This window comes from Callithrix jacchus, chromosome 2, assembly GCF_049354715.1.
Source record: "Callithrix jacchus isolate 240 chromosome 2, calJac240_pri, whole genome shotgun sequence".
Classification (NCBI taxonomy): Eukaryota; Metazoa; Chordata; class Mammalia; order Primates; family Cebidae; genus Callithrix; species Callithrix jacchus.
The window spans coordinates 143,390,863-143,416,261 of NC_133503.1; the positions used below are offsets into that span (position 1 = coordinate 143,390,863).

Consider the following 25,399-nt stretch of genomic DNA (forward strand, 5'->3'; position numbering starts at 1 on the left):
TAAGATTTTATCTCCATTTTCAGTTTTCTGCAGTTTCACTATAATGTGTTTAGCTGTAGATTTCTTTTTACTGATCCTCCCTGGAATTTGCTCATTTCCTTAATCTGGACATTGGAGTCTTTAGTTTTGAAAACTCTCAGCCATTATCTACTCAAATACTGAACATGCCTCATTTTCTTACTGGTTTTCTGTTCATTCTTTTGTTTCTGGCACCTGTTGATTACTACTGCTTTTTGTGCGGTTGACTATGTACTTATCATTTTAAGGTTTTTATATAGAATGTCTACGGAGGTTTTCAACTTGGACTTAGTTTGCCATCTTTCCAGAACTGGACCCCATCTACTTCCCACTCATTACCGTTGAACTTCAGCTCTCACCATATCACAAGATGAGCTCAGAGTTTCCCACTCTGAGAGCTCTTTTTCAGATGTTATCAGACATGGCCATACTACAGGATTTAACACTGTGATTACTCAGTTTTTTGAACTTTTCTCCTCTCATGAAGTCAGAGAAACCACTCTTACATAATTCTTGTATTTCAGTTTTCTTCTTCTTCTTCCTTTTTTTTTTTTTGTTGGGGAGACGTGGGGGGACTATCTTCCTCTCTTACCTACCCAATGTTGGCACTCTTTTCATTTCACCTGCCCTTATCTGTCTTTAATTTTGACATTTATACTGAGATCTTCCAATCAGTATCTTCAATCCAGACCCCTGCCCTAAGTATATCTAACTGCCTCCTGGTCATCTATCTCCCTTGAATGTTTCATAAGATGTTCAAACTCAAAATGTCCAAAGGTGCCATTATTATTCATGATCTCTATATCAAGCCTGCTTCTCTTTTGCCCTTGTCAGCCTCTTCAGTTATACGCACCCCTCAAACCCTCACCTGCCATGCTTGCTATGCTCTGGCCTTGTTAGGCTGTATTTAGTTCCTCCAAGGTGCCATACCATTATTCACATTTGTTGCAGAATGACTTTTAAACTACCTAAATGAATAAATGCCATTCACTGTTCATTGTCCCTACCTCATTCCTATGAGTTGATCAACACTTGGCAGTTACTGCTGCATGGACACAAAGGAAAAGATTGTTGGCACCAAACACCCAGTCCCCTATTTTTTCACTCCTGAATCTGGGCTAGAAGGCTAGGTGGGATCTGCCAATTCTTCTTTTGCAAGGGATATGGCTTTCAGGAGCTACAATGTTATTGGTGCCTTCTGGGCTCCAACTTGGCCCCTCAGCCTAATCTCTCCCATCTCAGCAATAACTGGAGGAATGAGGTTGGATCTCAGGGCACCAGCCTACCAAGATGAACACAGTTCCAGCTGCAGCCACCCAGTGTGTGACTCCTGCCCCAGCTTCTGCTCATGAACCCTCTTTCCCAAAGTGGATGAGAAATAAGAGTAGTACCTCTCATACATATATTTCCTCATATAACATGTACGGAAATGAGGGGTCTTATTACTCATTTATTTAAATACTTTATGTAGGGGAAGAGGGAAGAAGGGAAGGAGAGAAGGAGGGAGGGAGGGAGGGAGGGAAGGAAGGAAGGAAAGAAGGAAGAGAAAGGAAGGGGGAAAAAAAGAAAGAAATTTCGCATCCAGGCTAATGCTTGCTTTATTTTTTCCTTCTAAAATTCCTGGGTTAGGTAATCACAAAACAGAACTTCAGTAAGTTCCATAGCTTTTTGCCTTGTTTTTACAATACTATTTCCTTAATCTGGTTGCTACATTAGTTTGCTATGGCTGCTGTAATAAAATACCACAAGCTAAGCAGCTTATACCACAGAAACTTATGATCTCACAGTTCGGAGGCTAGAAGTCTGAGATCAAGGTATTAGCAGGGCCATGCTCCCTCTGAAGGCACGAAGAAAGGATCTGTTCCAATCCTCGCTTCCAGCTTCTGGTAGTTCTTTGGTTTGTGACAAGATCTTCCAGTCTTCAAATGGTGTTCTCTCTCTCTCTCCTCTCTTTCTCTCTCTCTCTCTCACTCTCTCTCTGTGTGTGTATCCAAAGTTTCTCTTTTTATAAGGACGCCAGTCATATTAGATGCGACCAACCTAACTCCCGTATGACCTCACCTTGACTAAGTATATCTACAATGACCCTATTTCCAAATATGGTACCCATTTTGAGTTACTAGAGGTTAGGACTTCAATATATTCAAAATATGAAGAATACATTCAAATATGAATGTAGGGGGGACATATTACAAACCATAACAAATGTCTTCCTTCATTTGTTCAGCTAGTGATGCCTGCTCTCCCTGGTTGTCCAGTGGTTAGGAAAGGAAAAAATAAAAAGAAATGCCTGCTCATTTTTCATGGTTCATGGCACCCTCTGAGATCTTCCAGAAATCACTGATGATTCCTTCCTTTGTGGCCACACTGGGCCCTGTCCCATCTCCACTGCATTTATTTACTTACTCACCTTCCTTCCCTATTAGGGTGTAAATTGCTTGTGGGAAGGGACCTGTTTGCTTATTTTTATATCCCTAGCATCCTGCAGACTGCACAGCACATAATGATGAACAAATATTTGTAGATTTGGTTATAGGCCAATTTAAATATAGAAGAAAGCAAGCTAACTCCCAAGCATTGTTTCAAAAAAGAAGATTAGAGTACAGGGAATTTGTTTAATCAGGCTCAACATTTGAGAGAATCCTTCTGTACTTCAACCCAAATAAAATCTTGCACATCTAGATCTTTATCTTGCAATATAGTTACCACATGAGGCTATTTACATTTAAGCTAATTAACATGAAATGTAACTAAAAATTCAGTTCCTCAGTTGCATCAGCCATATCTCAATGTTCAATAGCCACAAGCAGCTATTAGCTACTGCATTACTGCATTGCACAGCACAGAGAACATATCCATCATTTCAGTAAGTCCTACTGGATGGTGTTAGTTTAAATAGTAAACATTAGAGGAGACCATCAAAGACATAATTCAATTTAATAATATTAACATTATTACTTCATCCTTTCATATAAGTAGATACCACATTTTGTATTGGCAAGAAACAAAAAACAAAGTTAACTCTCATATTAAGGAACTCATTTACTACTTCACTGTATTTGTTTAAAAGTATTTTGCTTGGGAAAGTTTGTTACATTTGAGAAATCACCTACAAAAGTTAGAAAAGCTCAGAAAATGTCTTAGCAATGACATATCAGGAAGCAACTGTCCCTGTCTCCCTCATTATTGGATTATCAAATAGACAATTTAAAAATGAAAATAGACTCCAAATACCCTAGACACTCGTGAAGGTTATGGCTATATGTATACATGCTGATCACTGTGTCAGATACAGAGTAAGGCCATGTTCCCATCTAACACACAGGTTCCTAATCTTAGTCTTCTTAGAATCAAACAGGTTAGTATTAAGCTGTGGGAAGCACGATTAAATCAAACTAAATTACATTTCTTTTAGTTTAGAAACTACCTTAGCAACATTTTTCCTACAAACAATTGGTTCAGACAGGACCTAAAAACTAGTGGAAGTCAAGGGAAATACAACTTTCCAATTACTTATGGCAAAATCCCCTCAGGCTTACAATTAGACCATAAGAAACCACAGGTCACCTTATGTGTCACAGAAGGTATTTATGCAAGCATTCAAGATGACCAAGTTGAATTTCAGAATGGATATATTAACTTACAGACTAAACATGTAAAGAATATTGGATACACGAAGAGAAATCATTTAGTATAAAAAATAGCTATCTTTCATGCACAGTAAATTCAAAGGCATATTTATAGAAATATTTCAATCCTCTTCAAAATAACTACTTCAAAATCATATTTGGTTTTGAATTATACACAATTTCTGCTTTTAAACTTTTCTGCTAGTTGTTTGTGGCCAAATATTTGCTATGATATTTGAAAATGGCTGACCCACGCTCACTTCTTTCCCTTAAAATCTAGAAAGACAACAGTTACAAAAGGTTTTGATAATAAGGGAAGAACTTTCCATAACCTGTTACTCCAGTCTTCACCTAATTTTTCTGTGGTTGGAATCACAGTGTATGTATTTTTATAAATTGCCTTTTCCATTTATCTTATGTTTATCGTAGGCATTTTTTAATGTTGCCTTCCTAGTTATCACTTTTACAATGTATACAATAGACAAAGTACTGTTCTGGGTTCCTTTAATTAACCATTTTCATACTATTGCCTGTTTGCATTGCTATCAGTTCTTTGCTTTTATATATAGTAATACCACAAACATCAAAATAACTTTCTAAGATTCAGTAACACCAAGAATCTTATTTTTTTCTGATGACAATGAATTAAAAAATCAGTATTCTAATGTGTATCTCTTTTTTATTTACCAGAATTTAAAACAAACTAGAAAATACAGACTTTTAAAAACAGTTTAGAATTAAATATCTAAACTATCTTTACTGTTACAGAAAGCTTCTATTTCTAGATTTTCAGGGTGATGGGAAAATTTAGTAAATTTTTGTTACTGATCAAAATAAAAGTTGCCCAGAGACTATTAATTACAAATAAATGAATATTTGATTTTTCCTATTATAGCAACCCAGTGGAATTCTTCCCTCTTTTTAAACATTTCAACACAAACGGGCTTTTACCAATTTATTTTATAACACATATCATGCCTATATATATATTTTACCAATATATTTTATAATAAATGCTTGATAAATACTTTTGGCTTATTGGTAGGCTTCCTTTAAAATAAAAAGATTATGTACAACTGTATATCTTTTCTCAGCACAATAACAAGAAGGTTTCCAAAAATATTTAGGTAAAGAAGCGGATGTTCTATACCCTAACATATAGTTGCCTGGTATATCAATAAATATTAATGATACTTGAAAAACTTAACAGTTAAATACAAAACATTTAAAAACCATATATAGGATAATTAAAGTAGACATTTTTTGCCTTTTTTCCTAAAGATAATGAACATGCCATTACTTGTGAAGAAACTGAGGATAGACAGCAGATGGGATTTTTGGCAAACAGGCAAGTGTGACTGCTGGCAGCAGGAACTGGCTAATGCTCTGGCATACAGTGCTGATAATACCTCAGTCAATTAAAGAAGTGCTCTCCAGGTTTTGCCAGTCAGAAGACATCTTAACTACTTTTTCTTAAAGCCAAGAACAGCCCCTCTGTAACCTCCTATGGGGCCAAGCAGCCAATTTAGGATTCGCTTTTGACAGTGAATCCTAAAACTAAATTGTTAGTTTTCCAGTGAATGTACGTTCATGCTTAGAAATATTGCTATCATACAATGCTGTTGTTTTGTGTGAGAGTATATCACAATCTGAACACATACACACATAATTTATTCATTGATTCTCAAGTATCTACTGAACTCCAGTGTTGAGTGCTTTAATATCTACATACCACATCTTCTGGTTTCAAAGTTGGTTATGCTGCAAGTCAGCATGAGGCTTCCTAAGAATGCCCATAGCTCTTCCTCCTGCACCTCTCTTCAGGGTCTTTATCACTTTTTATACTCTCTCTTTCAGAGTAAAAGCCAAAGTTGTCCTTACAATGGCCTAAGAGACCCTATACAAACTTCCCTTATGTATATGACATCATGACCTCCTTTCTCTCTCTGTGTGTGTACAGAGTAGGGAGTAGGAAGATGGCATGTAAAATTCCATTGCAAGCTAGGCATGGTGGCTCATGCCTGAAATCCCAGCACTTTGGGAGTCCAAGGCAGGTGGATCATCTGAAGTCAAGAGTTCAAGACCAGCCTGGCCAGCATGTTGAAACTACGTCTCTACTAAAAAATACAAAAATTAGGTGTGGTGGTGCATACCTGTAGTCCCAGCTACTCAGGAGTCTGAGACAGGAGAATTGCTTGAACCCAGTAGGCAGAGGTTGCAGTGTGCTGAGATTGCACTACTGCACTCCAGCCTGGGCAACAAAGTGAGACTCCGTCTTAAAGAAAAAAAAAGTCCATTGCAGAACAAACAGTCCTTTTCACAGCGCTGACTACTATGATATACTCAATACACAGAGTGGATATGAAAGACTCTTCCATCAAGAATTTCCCATATATCCTGAAAGGAAACTAATACACATGACAGTATGAGAATAACTAAGTTGGTGTTAAATTATATGTTATTAATTTTAAATAACAAGGAATGGGAAAGTGCAAAGTTCGGAAATGGCATGATGAGGACGATCTCCTCATATCCAGTATCATGACAGCAACACACTGAAGGCCTCTAAATCTTTATCTCTATCCCATTCCTTTCTCCTGAGTACCAAGTGGGCATTTCCAAATACTCCAAATTAAGCAAGTGCAACACAGAATTCATTATTCTTGATTTCAGTTAGTGGCACCACCACCTTGACTTCAGCCATGACCTTGGAAGTCACCCCTAAATCAGCTTCAACACTATCTAAATCTTATTTCCCTGACATTTCGTACGTACACCCTAACTAGGAAGAGATCCCCTTCTCTCAACTCCCATTACTAGTACCTTAGCTGGAGCCAATATCATTTTTACACTGGGCTATTAACAACAGTATTCTTTCAGTAACTCCAACCTTTGTACTCCAGCCACTGTCACACCAATTGATTACACAGAGCAGATCAATCTTTCCATAATTCAGATCATTTCTGCCACCCACTATTATCCCCAGAATAAAACTGTGCATGACAGCAATGGTCCTCCTTGTAACACAGCCTTTCCAGATGGCATCCTGGGTGCTATTAGGGCTGATGGAATGCTACCAAACCTATCAACTCCCATCGGAGTCTATGTTGGTTAAGGGTGTCTAATCTGAGGGAGTAAAGCAGGGTCTGGAGGAGGGTCTTTAGAAATGTGGTTCTAGGCATGAAGCCATGTTTCAGGCTTTTAATTAGGCTTGGCACTAGCCCTGTTTGGTAGTTTGGGGAAGTCACAAAGAATGGAAGTAGATACTGAACCACGGCTAGTCGTATTCATTTTCTATTACTATAACTATAAATTGAGCATCTTAAAACAACACACATGTATTATCTCATAGTTTCTGTGGGTCAAAAGTCTAGACATGGCTTGGCTGGTACCTCTGCTCAAGGTCCCACCTGCAGCAGTCAAGATACTGGCTGGGCCACATTCTCATCTGGGATTTGAGGTCCTCTTCAAAGCTCATTCAGGTTGTTTGCAGAATTCAATTCCTTGTAGTTGTACAACTAAGGCCCTCAGCTCCCAGAGACTGTCCCTCTCCACAAGTGGTTCATAAGATGGCTATTTACTTCTTTAAGGTCAACAGGAGAACATCTCTTTTATTTCAAGTCTTTCTTTCAGAGAAGGCCTGGACTCACTCATTCTTTCTGTCTTATGTGTGTTCTCTCGCTCTCTCTCTTTAGCTTCTGCAGCTTCTCCATTTTCTTATTCTTTCCTCACTGGTACTAGCTGCAAAAATGTATCATGAAAGGGGAATTTTTCTTTCTTTTTTTTTTTTTGTAACTTGTTGAATGATTACTATCATCCAGTATCCTGTCAACTAGGAACTATTACTATCCCTATTTCACATATAGGGAAATGAGGCACAGAAACATTCAAGAACTTGCCTAAGTTCACACAATCAGTACTAGCTAAAGGGTAGATCTGGAATCCAAGACAGTTCGTTCGGGAGGAGGCAATTAGGTAGTCTATGTCTGCTCACAAGGACCCTAAATGAAAAAGAATACAGAAGGAGTAGCTGGAGAGAGAAGTCAACTTTCTCTGCAGTGATGGGTGGGTATGTGGGTGTCAGGAGGGGGCATGGGGGCATTGAGAGTAATGTCAACCTAGGATTTCCTCTGAAATGTAACTAAACCCTACTTGAGCCTCCCATCCAAACAGGATCTACATCATAGACATAATAAGATCAGATCTACCGGAAGGCTCTTGTTAAAATGAAGGGCCTATGAGTGTCTTTATCCCTTTGGAATATAAGAGTGATAAAGGACAACACTCAATGCACTTTCTAGTGACCTAGATGAAAAATAGAAGGCATATATATCACATTTATGGGTTGCAAAAAGTTACAATAGCAGCTTCCTCAACTTGTGGAATAAGAATTTAGAAAGACATCAATAGACAGGAATGATAAACTCCAGCTTACAAAGTGAAACTCAGTGGTAATAAATGTAAGGTTCTGCCTTTGGGTTTGACTTTCTTTTTTTGAAAAAAACTGTGGTAAAAAACATGTAACATTAAGTTTATTGTCTTAACCATTTTGAAGTGTACAGTTTACTAGTGCTAAGTACATTCACATTGTTGTGCCACAAATCTTTAGAACTTTTTCATCTTTCAACACTGAAACTCTACATCCACTAAAAACGAATCCCCTTCCATCCCCTCACCCCTACCCCCAGGCCTTGGTAACACTTTTGTTTCTATTATTTTGACTACTTTAGATACTTAAAATGACTGGAATTATACAGTATTCATCGTTTTGTGACTGTCTTATTTCGCTTAGCATGATGTCTTCAAGGTTCATCCATGTTGTAACATGTTTCAGGATTTCCTTATATTTTAAGGCTGAATAATATTCCATTGTATGTACATACCACATTTCATTTATTCATTTATCTGTCCATGGATACATTTGGGTTGCTTCCATCTCTTAGCTATTCTGAATAATGCTGTGATGAATATGGATGTGCAATTATTTCTTAGAGATCCTGCTTTGAATTCTTTTAGATATATATTAAGAAGTGGGATTGCTGGATCATATGGTAATTTTTACATTCCTACCAACAGTACAACAGGGTCCTTACTTCTCTGCATCCTTCCCAACACTTGTTATTTTCTGTTCTTTTGATAGTGGCCATTCAGATGGGTATGGGGTGGTGCCTTATTATGGTTTAGATTTGCATTTCCCCAGTGATTGATGTTGAGCATCTTTTCATGTGTTTATTTTCACTTGTATATATTCCTTGGAGAAATGTCTATTCAAGTTCTTTGCCTATTTTTAATTGGGTTATTTGCTTTTTTTCTTTTTTGAAGAGTCAAGGTCTCTTTCTGTCACACAGGCTGGTGTACAATGGTATTATCATAACTCACTGCAGCCTTGAATGCCTGGGCTCAAGCAATCCTCCCACCTCAGCCTCTGAAGCAGCTGAAAATACAAGCATACATGGCCATGCCCAGCTACTTAAAAAAATATTGTTTTTTTGTTTTTGTTTTTGTTTTTTTGTAGAGACAGGGTCTTTCTATATTGCCCAGGCTGGTCTTGAGGCCTCCAGCAATCCTCCTGCCTTGGCCTCACAAAGTGCTGGGATTACAGGTATAAGCCACTGCACCTGGCCTAATTGGTTATTTGTCATAATGTTGTTGAGTTATAGAAGTTCCTTCTATATTCTATATATTAACCCCTTATTAGAGATATGATTTGCAATTATTTTCTCACATCCCATAAGTTGCCTATTTTATTGATTATTCCCTTTGACTCACAGAAGTTTTTAAGTTGATGTAATTTTTTTTTTTTTTTTTTTTTTCAGAGACGGGGGTCTTGCCATTTTTCCTAGGCTGATAGGTTGGTCTCAAACTCCTGAGCTCAAGTGATGCTCCAGCCTCAGCTTTTCACATTGCTTGGATTACATAGTGAGTCACTATGCCCAGCCATTTTTGTCTATTGTTGATCTTGTTGCCTGGGCTTCTGGTGCCATATCTAAGAAATCATTGCCAAATCCAATGTCTTGAAGCTTTTCCTCTAGGTTTATTTCTAGGAGTATTAGAGTTTAGGTCTTTAATTCATTTTGAGTTAACTTTGTATGTGATGTAAGGAAACGTGCAACTTCATTCTTTTGCATGTGGATATTCAGTTTTCCCAACACCATTTGTTGAAGAGAATGTCCTTTTCCATTGTGTAGCATTGGCATCCTTGTAAAAAATCATTTGGCCAAATATGGAAGGGTTTATTTCTGGGCTCTCTATTCTGTTCTGTTGGTCTATATATTTATCTTTATTGGTCTATACTTATCTTCAGCAACCCCACATCTTATTTATTCTTGCTTTGTACTTATGTTTTGAAATCAGGGGGTGTGAGTCCTGCATTTTGTTGTTCTTCTTCAAGATTGTTTTGTTATTTAAGGTCCCTTCAGATTGCATAAAAAATTTAGGATGGTTTGTTCTATTTCTGTAATAAATGTCACTGAGATTTTGATAGGGATTGTATTGAAGCTGTAGATCCCTTGGGCAGTGTGGAAATTTAGTATTAAGCCTTCCAATCCATGAGCCCAGATGTCTTCCCATTTGTATCTTTCCCCCCCTTTCTTTTAAAAAGCAATGTTCTGTGCTTAAGTCTTTCACCACATTGGCCAAGTTTCTTTCTAAGCATTTTCCTGTTTTTGATGCTATAATATATAGCATTGTTTTCTTAATTACCTTTTCAGACTGTTCGTTGCTAGTGGATAGAAATGCAGCTGATTTTTGTGTGTTGATTTTGTAAACTGCAACTTTGCTAAAATTATTAGTGGCAACAGTGTGTGTGTGTGTGTGTGTATGTGTGTGTGTACGTGCGCGTGCACACATGTTTGTGTAATCATTAGGGTATTCTACATCTGAGATCATGTCATCTGTTAACAGAGATAATTTTTCTTCTTCTTTTCCAAGTTGGATGCTTTTTTTTTTCTTTTTGTCTAATTGCTTTGGCTAGAACTTCTGAATAGTAGTGGCAAGAGTGGTTACTCTTGCCTTGTTCCTGATCTTAGAGGAAAAACTTTCAGTCTTTTATTGTTGAGTATGATGTTAGCTATGGGCTTCTCATATATGGCTTTTATTATATTGAGGTAGTTTCCTTCATTTTTAGTTATTGAGTGCTTTCATCATGAAAGGATGTTAGAATTGTCAAATGCTTTTTCTGCACTAATTACAAAATCATGTGGGTTTTGTTTTTAATATAATTAATGTGGTATATTATATTTATTTTTATATGTTGAACCATTCTTGAATTCCAGATATAAATACCACTTGTTCATGGTGTATAGTCCTTTTAATGCACTGTTGAATTTGGCTTGTTAGTATTTGTTTAGGATTTTTGAACCAAGGATATTAGCGTGTGTTTTCTTTGTTTTGCCTGGTTTTGGTAGTAGGGTAATGTTGGTCTCATGGACTGTGTTTGGAAGTACTTCTTGCTCTTCGATTCTTTGAAGAGCTTGAGGGAGACTGATATTAATTCTTGCTTAAATGCTTGGTGGAATTCTCCAGTGAAACCAAGTGATCCTTGGCTCTCCTTTGTTAGGAAATTTATTACTAATTTAATCTCCTTACTACTTACAAATCTGCTCATATTTTTATTTCTTCATGGATTCAGTCTTAGGATGTTGTTAATTTCTAGGAATTTATCAATTTCTTCTATATTATGTCATTTGTTGGCATATAATTCTTTCATAATAGTCATAATGCTTTTTGTTTCTGTGATATCAGTTGTAATAATCCCTTTCACTACCAATTTCAGCTATTTGAGTCTTTTTTCTTAGTTTAGCTAAGAGTTTGTCAATTTTGTTGATCTTTTAAAAAATCAATTCTTAATTTGTTTTCTTTTCTGTTCTCTATTTCGTTTATCTCTGTTCTATTCTTATTATTTCTTTGTTTCTGCTAACATTGGATTTAGTTTATTCTTCTTTTTCTAGTTCCTTAAAATGTAAGATGAAGTTGCTGATTTGAGATCTGTTTTCCTTCTTTACTTTCTTTCCTTCTCTTCCCCCCCCACCCTTTTTTTTTTTTTTTTTTTTTTTCTGAATCTTGCTCTGTTGCCCAGGCTGAGCGCAGTGCCTTGATCTGGCAACCTCTGCCTCCCAGATTCTCCTGCTTCAGCCTCCCGAATAGCTGGGACTACAGGTGCTCACCACGTTTGGCTAATTTTTGTATTTTTAGTAGAGATAGGGTTTTGCCATGTTGTCCAGGCTGGTCTCGAACTCTTGACCTCCAGTGATCCACCTGCCTCGGCCTCCCAAGGTTCTGGAATTGCAGGCATGAGCCACCACATCCAGCCAGTCTTCTTTTTTAATGCAAGCATTTACTCCTATAAGTTTCTAATTCTGATTTTGCTGCATCTCATTACTTTGACCCATTAATTTCCACATATTTGTGAATTTTCCTGTTTTCCTTCTGCTGTTTTTAGTGTCATTCCATTGTGATCAGAAAATATATTTTATGATTTCATTCCTAAATTTGTTAAGACTTTTTTTATAGGCTAGAATTTGGTCTATCATGAAGACTATTCTTGCTCTTGAGAAGAATGTGTACTGAAGAAGGTGGGGTGTTCTGTATATCTCTGCTAGCTTCAGTTGGTATATAGTGTTCAAATCCTCTGTTTCTTTATTGATCTTCTGATTGCTCTATACATAACTAAAAGTGGGATATTGAAGCTTCCTGCTATTATTGTGTTGTCTATTTCTCCCTCAATTTTTAAAATAATTATTTTATTTTCCACAAGTTATGGGGATACAGGTGGTATTTGGTTATGTAAGTTCCTTAGTGGTGATTTGTGAGAATCTGGTGCACCACCCATCACCTCAGCAGTGTACACTGAACAATATATGTTGTTTTTTTATCCCTTACCCCCTACCACTCTTCCCCACAAGTCCCTATACTTCGTAATATCATTCTTATGCCTTTACATCCTCATAGCTTAGCTCTTACATATCAGTGAGAACATATGATGTTTGGTTTTCCATTCCTGAATTACTTCACTTAGAATAATAGTCTCCAATCTCACCCAGGTAATTGCAAATACTGTTAATTCATTCCTTTTTATGGCTGAGTAGTGTCCCATCTATCTATCTATCTATCTATCTATCTATCTCACCATTTCTTTATCCACTCGTTGATTGATGGGCATTTGGGTTAGTTCCACTATTTTGCAATTGTGAATTGTGCTGCTATAAACATGTGAGTGCAAGCTTCTTTTTCAAATAATGACTTATTTTCCCAGGAGTTGGATTGCTGAATGAAATGGTAATTCTACCTTAGTTCTTTAAGGAATCTCCACCCTGTTTTCCATAGTGGCTCTATTAGTTTACATTCCCACCAGCAGTGTGTAAGTGTTCCCTGATCATTGTATCCACACCAACATCTACTGTTTTAATTTTTTGATTATGGTCATCCTTGCAGGAGGAGTAATGTGGTATCGCATTGCAGTTTTGGTTTGCATTTCCCCGATAATTAGTGATTTTTTTTTCATATGTTTGCTGGCCATTTGTATATCTTCTTTTGAGAATTGTCTATTCATGTCCTTCATCCACTTTTGTATGTGATTGTTTTTTCAATAATGATTTGTTTGAGTTTATTGTAGATTCTGGGTATTAGACCTTTGTCAAATGTATAGATTACAAAGATTTTATCTCACTCTGTGGGTTGTCTGTTTACTCTGCTGACAGTTCCTTTTGCTGTGCAAAAGCTCTTTAGTTTAATTAGATCCCAGCCATTTATCTTTGCTTTTGTTGCATTTGCCTTTGGGGTTTTGTTCATGAAATCCTTGTCTAAGCCAATATCTAGAAGAGTTTTAACAATGTTATCTTCTAGAATTTTTATAGTTTCAGGTCTTAGATTTAAGTCCTTAATCCATCTTGAGTTGATTTTTGTATAAAGTGAGAGATGAGAATCCAGTTTCATTCTACATGTGGCTTGCCAATTATCCCAGTACCATTAGTTGAAAAGGATGTCCTTTCCCTACTTGATGTTTTTGTTTGCTTTGTTGAAGATCAGTTGGCGGTAAGTATTTGGATTTATTTCTGTGTTCTCTATTCTCTTCCATTGATCTATGTGCCTATTTTTATACCAGTACCATTCTGTTTTGGCGACTGTGGCCTTATAGTATAGTTTGAAATCAGGTAGTGTGATGCCTCCAGATTTTTTATCTTTGCTTAGTCTTGCTTTGGCTTTGTGGACTTTTTGGTTCCATATGAATTTAAAATTGTTTTTTCTAACTCTGAAGAATGATGATGGTATTTTGATAGAAATTGCATTGAATTTATAGATTACTTTTTGGCAGTATGGTCATTTTCACAATATTGCTCCTATCCATCCATGAGCATGAGATGTGTTTCCATTTGTTTGTGTCATTTATAATTTTGTTCAGCAGTGTTTTGTAGTTTTCCTTGTAGAGCTCTTTCAACTCCTTTGTCAGGTATATTGCTAAGTATTTGATATATTTTTTTGCAGCTATTCTAAAAGGTGTTGAGTTTTTGATTTGATTCTTCACTTGGTAGCTGTTGGTGTATAGAAGAGCTACTGATTTGTGTACATTCATCTTGTATCTGGAAACTTTGCTGAATTATTCTATCAGGTCTAGGAGCTTTCTGCGAGTCCTTCAGGTTTTCAAGGTAAACAATCATATCGTCAGCAAACAGGGACAGTTTGACTTCTTCTTTACCAATTAGATGCTCTTTATTTCTTTCTCTTGTCTGATTGCTCTGGCTAGGACTTCTAGTACTATGTTGAAGAGGGGTGGTGAGGGTGGGCATCCTTATCTTGTTCCTATTCTCAGAGGGAATGTTTTCAACTTTTCCCCATTCAGCATTATGTTGGCTATGGCTTTGTCATAGATGGCTTTTATTACATTGAGGTATGTCCCTTGTATGCTGTTTTTGCTGAGGGTTTTAATCATAAAGGGATGCTGGATTTTGTCAAATGCTTTTTCTGCATCTATTGAGATGATCGTGTGATTTTTGTTTTTAATTCTGTTTATGTGATGTATCACATTTACTGATTTGTGTATGTTAAACCATCCCTGCATCCCTGGTATGAAACCTACTTGATCATAGTGAATTATCTTTTTGGTATGTTGTTGGATTCAGTTAGCTAGTGTTTTAAGAATTTTAGCATCTATGTTCATCAATGATATCAGTCTGTAGTTTTCATTTTTTTTTGAGACAGCGTTTCGCTCTTGTTACCCAGGCTGGAGTGCAATGGTGCGATCTCGGCTCACCACAATCTCCACCTCCTGGGTTAAGGCAATTCTCCTGCCTCAGCCTCCTGAGTAGCTGGGATTATAGGCTTGAGCCACCGTGCCCAGCCTGTAGTTTTCTTTTTTGGTTGTGTCCTTTCCTGGTTTTGGTACTAGGGTAATAATGGCTTCATAGAATGAATTAGGGAGGGTTCCTTCTTTGTCTATATTGTGAAATAGTGTCAAAAGATTGGTACTAATTCTCTGAATGTCTGGTAGAATTTTGCTATGAATCTGTATGGTCCTGGACTTTTTTTTTGTTGGTAATTTTTAAATAGCCATTTCAATCTCACTGCTTGTTATTGGTCAGTTCAGGGTATCTAATTCTTTCTGATTTAACCTAGGAGGGATGTATTTTTCCAAGAATTTATCCATCTCTTCTAGGTTTTCTAGTTTATGTGCATAAAGATGTTCATAGTGGCCTTGAATGATCTTTTGTATTTCAGTGGTGTCAGTTCTAATATCTCCTATTTTGTTTTTCAGTGAAGTTATTTGGATTTTCTCTCTTCTTTTCTATGTTAATCTTGCTAATGGTCTATGAATTTTATCTTTTCAAAGAAGCAGCTTTTAGTTTCATTTATCTTTTGTATTTTTTATTTGTTTCAATTTCATTTAGTTCTGCTCTGATCTTGCTTACTTCCTTTCTTCTCTGGGTTTGGGTTTAGTTTGTTCTTGTTTCTCTAGGTCCTTGAGGTGTAACCTTAGACTGTCTGTTCGTGCTCTTTCAGACTTTCTGATGTAGGTATTTAGGGCTATGAATTTTCCTCTTAGCACCACCTTAGCTGTATCCCAGAGGTTTTGATAGGTTGTGTCATTATTGTCATTCAGTTCAAATAATTTTTAAATTTTCTTCTTGATTTTGTTTTTGAGCCAGTGCTCATTCAGGAGCAGGTTATTTAATTTCCATGTATTGCATGTTTTTCAAGGTTCCTTTTGGAGCTGATTTCCAGTTTTATTCCACTGTGGTCTGAGAGAGTGCTTGATATAATTTCATTTTTTTCAAATTTATTAAGGCTCATTTTATGGCCTATATATGGTCTATCTTGGAGAAAGTTCCATGTGCTGTTGAATAGAAGGCATATTCTGTGGTTGTTGGATAAAATGTTCTGTATATATATATGTTAAGTCCATTTGTTCAAGGGTAGAGTTTAAATCCAGTTTCTTTGTTGACTTTCTGTCTTGTCTCTCTAGTGCTGTTAGTGGAGTACTGAAGTCCCCCATTGTTACAGCGTTGCTGTCTATCTCATTTCCTAGGTGTATTGTAATTGTTTTATAAATTTGGAAGCTCCAGTGTTAGGTGCATATATGTTTAAGATTGTGATATTTTCCTGTTGGATAAGGCCTTTTACCATTATATAACTTCCCTCTTTGTCTCTTTTAAAGGCTGTTGCTTTAAAGTTTGTTGTGTCTGATATAAGAATAGCTAACCCTCCTTGCTTTTGGTATCCATTTGCACAAAATGCCTTTTTCCACCCCTTTAAGTTTATCTGAGTCCTTACGTGGTAGGTGAGCCTCCTGAAGACAGCAGATAGTTGGTGAATTATTATCCATTCTGTGGTTCTCTATCTTTTAAGGGCAGCATTTAGGCCATTTACATTCCATGTTAGTATTGAAATATGAGGTACTGTTGCATTATCATGTACTTTACTTTGTTTTTGTTTTTTTTTAACTTGTATTTTGGTTTTATAGGTCCTGTATGATTTATGCTTTAAGCAGATTCTATTTTGATGTATTTCCAAGATTTGCTTCAAGATTTAGAGATCCTTTTAGCATTTCTTGTAGTATTGGCTTGGTAATGATTAATTCTCTCAGGATCTGTCTAAAAATGACTCTATCTTTCCTTCATATATGATGCTTAGTTTCACTGGATACAAAATTCTTGACTGATAATTGTTTTGTTTGAGGAGGCTGAAGATAGGTTCAATCCCTTCTAATTTGTAGGGTTTCTAGTGACAAATCTGCTGTTAATCCAATAGGTTTTCCTTTATTGGTTACCTGGTGTTTCTGTCTCACAGCTCTTAAGATTCTTTCCTTTAACTTTGGATAACCTGATGACAATGTGCCTAGGCAAAGATCTTTTTGTAATAAATTTTCCAGGTATTCTTTGTGCTTCTTGTATTTGTATGTCTAGATCTCTAGCAAACCCAGGGAAGTTTTCCTCGATTATCTGCCCAAATATGTTTTCCAAGCTTTTAGTATCGTCTTCTTCCTCAGGAACACCAATTATTCTTAACATAACCCCAGACTTCTTGGATTAAAATAATCCCAGACTACTTGGAGGTTTTGTTTATATTTTCTTATTATTTTTTCTTTGTCTTTGTTGGATTGAGTTAATTCAAAAACCTTGTCTTCAAGCTCTGAATTTCTTTCTACTTGTTCAATTCTATTGCTGACACTTTCCAGAGCATTTCACATTTCTAAAAGTGTGTCCAAAGCTTCCTCAATGTTTTATTGTTTTTTTCTTTAACCTATATATTTTATTGAATATTTCTCCCTTTGCTTCTTGTATCATTTTTTGGATTTTCTTATTGGGCTTTGCCTTTCTCTGGTCTCTCCCTGATTAGCTTAATAACTAACCCCTTTAATTCTTTTTCAGGTAAATCAGGTATTTCTTGGCTTGGATCAATTGCCAGTGAACTGGTGTGATTTTTGGGGGTTGCTGATGGGCTGTTTTGTCATATTACCGGGCTGGTTTTCTGGTTCCTTCTCATCTGGGTAGGCTCTTTCAGAGGGAAGGTCTAAGGCTGAAGGCTGTTGTTCAGGTTTCTTTGTCCTGTAGGGTGTTCCCTTGATGTAGTACTCTCCCTCTTTTCCTATGGATATGGTTTTCTGTGATCCAAACTGCAATGATTGTGGTCTCTCTCTGGGTCTAGCCACCCACTGAGTTTACCTGGCTCCAGGATAGTACTGGGGGTTGCGTGCAGAGTCCTGTGATGTGAACTATCTATGGATCTCAGCTGTGGATACCTATGCCTGTTCCAGTGGAGGTGGTGGTGGGTGCAATGAACTCCATGAGGGTCCTTAGTTTTGGTGGTTTAATGTTCTATTTTTGTGCTGGTTGGCCTCCTGCCAGGAGGTGGCATTTTCCAGAAAGCATCTGCTGTGGCAGTGTGGAGAGGAACTGGCAGTGGGTGGGGCCCTAGAACACCCAATTTTATATGTCCTTTGTCTTCCGCTACCAGGGTGGGATTAGTTGGAGTTCTCTAAGCTCCCTGAATTTGTAGATCTATTCCTTTCCTCAGATGTAGGTATGTTTTGGCCTTTTATTTCTTCAAATGAGTTATCTGCCCCCTTTTTCTCTTTCTTCTTCTGCATGATGGAGAATATGCTAACACCAATGAATTCCATGAGCCTGGGACCACTGTTGCAATTCATCTGCTGTGAATTTACTTCCTTGATCAAAAGCAATGCTGTATAAAGTATAGTGGAAGTGGACAAGGCATTCTGTCAGTTCACATATAGTAGTTTTGGTAGAAGCATTGTGCATAGGGGAGATAAATCCATATCCAGAGAGTTTATTCCAGCAAGAATAAAGTAATGCACTCCACAATGGAAGTAGTACATTACAATCAACCTGTCACTAAGTAGCTGGCTAAACACTCCACTACTGGTATCACAATCTATATTAGTTTTCTATTGCTGCTGGTAACAAACTACCACACAATTTAATGGCTTAAAACAATGTAAGTTTAGTATCTTACCTTGGTCAAAAGTCTAGCACAGGTCTCACTGGGTTAAAATTATGGTACCGGCAGGGTTGCCATTTCTTCTGGAGGCTTTATAGGCTAATCTATTTCCTTGCCTTTTCCAGCTTCTAGAGGCCACAGACATTCTTTGACTCATGGCCCATTCCTTTACAAGTCAAGTCAAATCCTCCTCACACCAACATCTCTTTGGTTCTCTCTTATGCCTCCTTCTTCCACTTATTAATGACCCTTTTTATTACACTGGGCTTTTCCCAATAGTCCATGAAAATCTCCATATCTTAAAGTCATCTGATTAGCAATCTTAATTCCATCTGCAACCTTAATTCCTCTTGGATGTGTAACCTAACATATTCACAGTTTCAGAGAATTAGGACATGCACATCTTTAGAGGGTGGTCATGATTCTGCCTATGACACTATTGCATTCGATTTGTCATCTTATTTAGGGTATTTCATGTACGTATACTACTGAGACTGAGTTATCATTTTCTTTTTTGTTATAGTTAAATTTGAGAACCAGTGTTATTTTAGCTAGGCAAAATGAGCCAAGTAGTCTTACATTCTTTTATAAGTTTTGGGATTTGAGATAATTTATATAATTTAGGAATAGTCTGTTTCTTAGAATTACTAAATTTTTGAAATGTCAGTAAACTCACCCATTAAATCAACTGGACCTGGTGTCTTTTTTTTAATGGCTAAGTATCTGACTCCATTTCCTCTTATGGTCTCTTAGAATTTCTTATTCTTTCTGACGTAGTTTTGGTAATTAGTATTGTTTAGAAATTATGCTGTTTATTTCAAATATAGTACTATAAAGAGCTACATAGTACACAGTTCAGTGCTTTTGTCATTTCAAACATATTTTTCTTCTCCTTCCCCCATCTACTTCACTTGATCATGGTTGCTATAAGTTTGCTTACTTTGTGGTCCATTAGAAACCAATTTTTATACTTTATCATTGACTAATTCTACTGGATTTTTTCCTGTTTTAATAATTTCTGATTTTACCGTTAATAATCCCTTCATTGTACTTAGTTATTTAATCTTTATAAAACTTCACAAGTTAAAATTATATTTTGTTTCTGATATATATTATTTTCCTCGAAATTCATCTAAAGCTACTAATTTTCCTTTGGGTCTCTTTTTACATGGGTTTTGATTTAAAGCATTCTCAGTATAAATCATTAAAAAAAATTTTTTTTTTGAGATAGAGTCTTGTCTGTCATGCAGGCTGGAGTGCAGTGGCTCAATCTCGGCTCACTGCAACCTCTGCCTCCTGGGTTCCAGTGAGTCTCCTGCCTAAGCCTCCCAAGTAATTGTGACTACAGGCATACACCATCATGCCCAGCTAATTTTTATATTTTTAGTAGAGACAGCATTTCACCATGTTAGCTAGGCTGGTCTCGAACTCCTGACCTCGGGAAATCTGCCCACCTTGGCCTCCTAAAGTGCTGAGATTACAGGTGTAAGCCATTGCACCTGGTCTAACATTTTTTTCTAATTAAATTTTTATTTCCACAACAACAACAACAACAGGAACTAATAGTTATTGGGTCAGAAATCAGGCCAAAACCTTAGGCATGCATTATTTAATTTAATCCTCAAAGAAATTTTATAAGGCAGATTCTATTATCCCTACATTAAAGATAAGGAAATCATGACTTATTCTAGACTACCGAGCTAAAAACTATTATTTGAATTCAGAAAGTGTATGATTTCAGAACTTATAAACATAACTACTGTATTTTATTGCAAAGAATTATTTACAAAGGTGTTTGAGAATGTCTAGATAGATGGATTCTTTTTGTCATTTTTTTCTTGCCTATTTCTAATTTTACGGCATGTTGTACATGCCTGTAATCCCAGCTACTCAGGAGGCAGAGGCAGGAGACTCTCTTGAACTCAGGAGGCAGAGGTTGTGGTAAGCTGAGATCGTGCCATTGCACTCCAGCTTGGGCAACAAGAGTGACACTCTGTCTCAAAAAAAAAAAAGATCAGAAAAAAGGCAAGCATGTTCTCATAACTTCTATTCAATACTGGCCTAAATAGTCCAGACAATGTAGTAAGGCAAGAAACATAAAGGCATATATAATTGGATGAAAAATGGCAGAAATATGATAGTCTATGTAAAAACTAGAACTGATACATTTAGTTAAGTTGCAAGATACAAGGTCAATACAGAGTCTCCAACTTGATGGTTCCATTTAATGATTTTCTGACTTTACAGTGGTGTGAAAGTAATACATACTCAGTAAAAACTGTACCTAAGAGTATTAAATAAACTACATGAAATATTTAACACTACAAAATAGGCTTTGTGTTAGATGATTTTACCCAATTATAGGCTAATTTAAGCATTTTGAGTACATTTAAGGTAGGCTAGGCTAAGCTATGTTCAGAAAGTTAGATGTATGAAGGCATTTTCCACTTACGATGGGTCCATTGAGATGTAACCCCCATTGTAAGTCAAGATGCATCTGTATATAAAATCAATTGTATTTCTATAGTTAGCAATGAATAATCAGAAATTAAAATTTAAGAAACCAGACCATTTGTAATAGCGTCAAAATATGAACTACTTAGGGACACATTTATTAAAATGTATGAGATCTGTACACCAAAATCTGCAAAATATTACTGAGAGAAATAAAAGAAGACCTCAAGTAATATCATGCTCATGGATTTGAAAACCAGTATCATTAAGAAGTTAATACGGAGGGGGGACTCAAGATGGCGCTGTGAGAACAACCCAGGATTGAAGCTCTCGGTGAATCAGAGGAGAGGTGAGTCAGAGCTGCATTTTCAGAATGATCTTTGTTGCCCACAGAACGGGGAAATTCCCAAGTATAAAGGAGATGCGGGACACCAGGCAGAGGCTCTGCCTGGAGAAGCCGGCATCCGGGGTGGTGGCAGCCGACCCTACCCAGTGCTCCCCACAGGGCGCGCTAGTCCGGGTGCCCTGTTGAACTGGCAATCTGAGACTTGAGAGGGCTGAACTTGAGACAGAAGGGGATGTGGACAGTGGGCCAGCCCAGGGGATTGCAGGGACACAGTGTTTGGAGTAGTGAAGTGGGACAGACAAAACGGTGATTCCAAACGCTCACCGTGGAGACGGTCCCTGAGATGCTCCATGGGGGAGGGGCATCCACCATTACCGAGGCAACCCGCCCCGACTGAGATACCCGCCCACTGCTGACGCAGCCTGCAGTTGCTGAGGCAATGCGCTACAACAGAGAGACTCCGCCACAGGGCGTAGCCCGTGCAGAGCCTGCAGCAACAGGGCAAACCTCACAACAGCAGGGCGGAGACTCGGCAGGCAAATAGTGCCTAGACTGCCTCCTAGCTGGGCAGGACACCTCAACGGACATCCAAAAACAAAGCCCCAACCCCCCAAGACAGAGCATTTGAGAAAAAAAGGGTTTTTTAATAAGCTCTGTTGCAGCAGAATCAAACACAGCAGCCTAACAGCCCTGAATGAACAACAGAGCTCACAGCTCAGCAATTGAGCTCCTATAAAGTACAGACTGTCTCCTCAAGCAGCTCCCGGACCCCTCTATATCCAAAAGACTGACATTTGGCAGGCATCATCCTGGGACAAAGATAGCAGAAAAAGAAACTGGTAGCATCCCTCACTGTTCCGCAGCTGCTATAGGTGCACCCCAGACAAGCAGGGCCTGGAGTGGACCTCAGCAGTCATACAGCGAAGGGGCTAGACTGATAGAAGGAAAACCAAGAAACAGAAATACTTCATCACCAACAATCTGGGTGTCCACTCAGAGACCCAATCAAAAAGTCAGCAACTATGCAGATGACAAGTGGATAAATCCACAAAGATGGGAAGAAACCAGCGCAAAAAGGAGGAAAACACCTGAAACCAGAACACCTCACCTCCTAGAAAGGACCAAAACTCATAACCAGCAAGGGAACAAAGCTGGACGGAGAATGACTGTGACGAAATGATGGAATTAGACTTCAGAAGGTGGATAATGAGAAACTTTTGTGAGCTAAAAGAACATGTATTAAATCAATGCAAATAAACTAAGAACCTTGAAAAAAGATATGAAAAAAGATTTGAGGAAATGATAACAAGAATGGATAACTTAGAGAGGAATATGAATGAATTAAAGGAGCTGAAAAACACAATACGAGAACTTCGCAAAGCATGTACAAGTTTCAATACCCGAATGGACCAAGCAGAAGAAAGAATATCAGAAGTCGAAGATCAACTCAATGAAATAAAACGAGAAACCAAGATCAGAGAAAAAAGCGCAAAAAGGAATGAACAAAGTCTCCAAGAAATGTGGGACTATGTGAAAAGACCTAACCTACGTTTGATAGGTGTACCAGAAGGGGACGAAGAGAATGAATCCAAGCTGGAAAATACTCTTCAGGACATCATCCAGGAAAACTTCCCCCACCTAGCAAGACAGGCCAACACTCAAATGCAGGAAATACAGAGAACACCACAAAGATATTCCGCAAGAAGAGCAACCCCAAGGCACATAATCGTCAGATTCAACAAGGTTGAAATGAAAGAGAAAATACTAAGGGCAGCCAGAGAGAAAGGTCGGGTCACCCACAAAGGGAAGCCCATCAGACTCACAGAAGATCTCTCGGCAGAAACACTACAAGCCAGAAGAGAGTGGGGGCCAATATTCAACATTCTTAAAGAAAAGAACTTTCAACCCAGAATTTCATATCCAGCCAAACTGAGCTTCAGAAGTGAAGGAAAAATAAAATCCTTTGTGAACAAGCAAGTACTCAGAGATTTTGTCACCAACAGGCCTGCTTTACAAGAGCTCCTAAAAGAGGCACTACACATAGAAAGGAACAACCAGTACCAGCCATTCCAAAATCACACTAAATGCTAAAGAGCATCAACATAATGAAGAACCTACAACAACTAACGGGCAAAACGGCCACTTAGCAACAAAATGGCAGTATCAAATTCACACATAACAATATTAACCCTAAATGTAAATGGACTAAATGCACCAATCAAAAGACACAGACTGGCAAATTGGATAAAAATCCAAAACCCATCAGCGTGCTGTATCCAGGAAACCCATCTCACATGCAAGGATACACAAAGGCTCAAAATAAAGGGATGGAGGAAGATTTACCAAGCAAATGGAGAGCAAAAAAAAGCAGGAGTTGCAATTCTCATCTCTGATAAAATAGACTTTAAAGCAACAAAGATCAAAAGAGACAAAGAAGGCCATTACATAATGGTAAAAGGATCGACACAACAAGAAGAGCTAACTATTCTAAACATATATGGACCCAATGCAGGAGCACCCAGATACATAAGGCAAGTTCTTAATGACTTACAAAGAGACTTAGACTCCCACACAATAATAGTGGGAGACTTTAACCCTCCACTGTCAATATTAGACAGATCAACCAGACAGAAAATCAACAAGGATATCCAGGGCTTGAACTCAGACCTGGAGCAAGCAAACCTGATAGACATTTACAGAACTCTCCACCCCAAATCCACAGAATATACATTCTTCTCAGCACCACATCACACCTACTCAAAAATTGACCACATAATTGGAAGTAAAGCACTGCTCAGCAAATGCAAAACAACTGAAATCATAACAAACAGCCTCTCAGACCGTAGTGCAATCAAGTTAGAACTCAGAATTCAGAAACTAACCCAGAACCGCACAGCTTCATGGAAACTGAACAACTGGCTCTTGAATGTTGACTGGGTAAACAATGAAATGAAGGCAGAAATAAAGAAGTTCTTTGAAACCAATGAGAACGAAGATACAACATGCCAGAATCTCTGGGACACATTTAAGCAGTCTCTAGAGGAAAGTATATAGCAAAAAGTGCCCATATAAGGAGAATGGAGAGATCCAAAATTGACACCCTATCGTCAAAATTGAAAGAGCTAGAGGAGCAAGATCAAAAAAACTCAAAACCCAGCAGAAGACAAGAAATAACTAAGATCAGAGCTGAACTGAAGGAGATTGAGACACGAAAAACCCTTCAAAAAATCAATAAACCCAAGAGCTGGTTTTTTGAAAAGATCAACAAAATAGACAGACCACTAGCCAGACTGATTAAAAATAAAAGAGAGAACAACCAAATAGATGCAATAAAAAATGATAAAGGGGAAATCACCACAGATTCCACAGAAATTCAAACCATCATCAGAGAATATTACAAACAACTCTATGCACATAAACTAGTAAACCTGGAAGAAATGGATAAATTCCTGGACTCCTGTGTCCTCCCAAGCCTAAACCAGGAGGAAGCTGAAACTATGAATAGACCAATAACAAGGTCAGAAGTCGAGGCAGCAATTAAGAGCCTACCACACAAAAAAAAGCCCAGGTCCAGACGGGTTCACAGCCGAATTCTACCAGACACACAAAGAGGAGCTGGTACCATTCCTTCTAAAACTATTCCAAATAATCCAAAAAGAGGGAATCCTTCCCAAATCATTTTATGAGACCAACATCATCCTGATACCAAAACCCGGCAGAGACCCAACAAGAAAAGAAAACTTCGGGCCAATATCCATGATGAAAAATCTTCAATAAAATATTGGCAAGCTGATTGCAACAGCAAATCAAAAAACTTATTCATCATGATCAAGTAGGATTCATCCCGGGGATGCAAGGCTGGTTCAACATACGCAAGTCTATCAACGTAATTCACCACATAAACAGAACCAAAAACAAAAACCACATGATTATCTCAATTGACGCAGAGAAGGCATTTGACAAAATTCAACAGCCCTTTATGCTAAAAACCCTCAATAAA

General features: G+C 37.7%; 1 long non-coding RNA gene across 1 annotated transcript in view; it reads right to left on the minus strand.

Moving 5' to 3' along the window:
• The window catches only part of LOC144581450 (uncharacterized), a 38,956-nt gene that overhangs the window by 561 nt on the left and 12,996 nt on the right, over nt 1–25,399 (minus strand). The window lies entirely within an intron of this gene.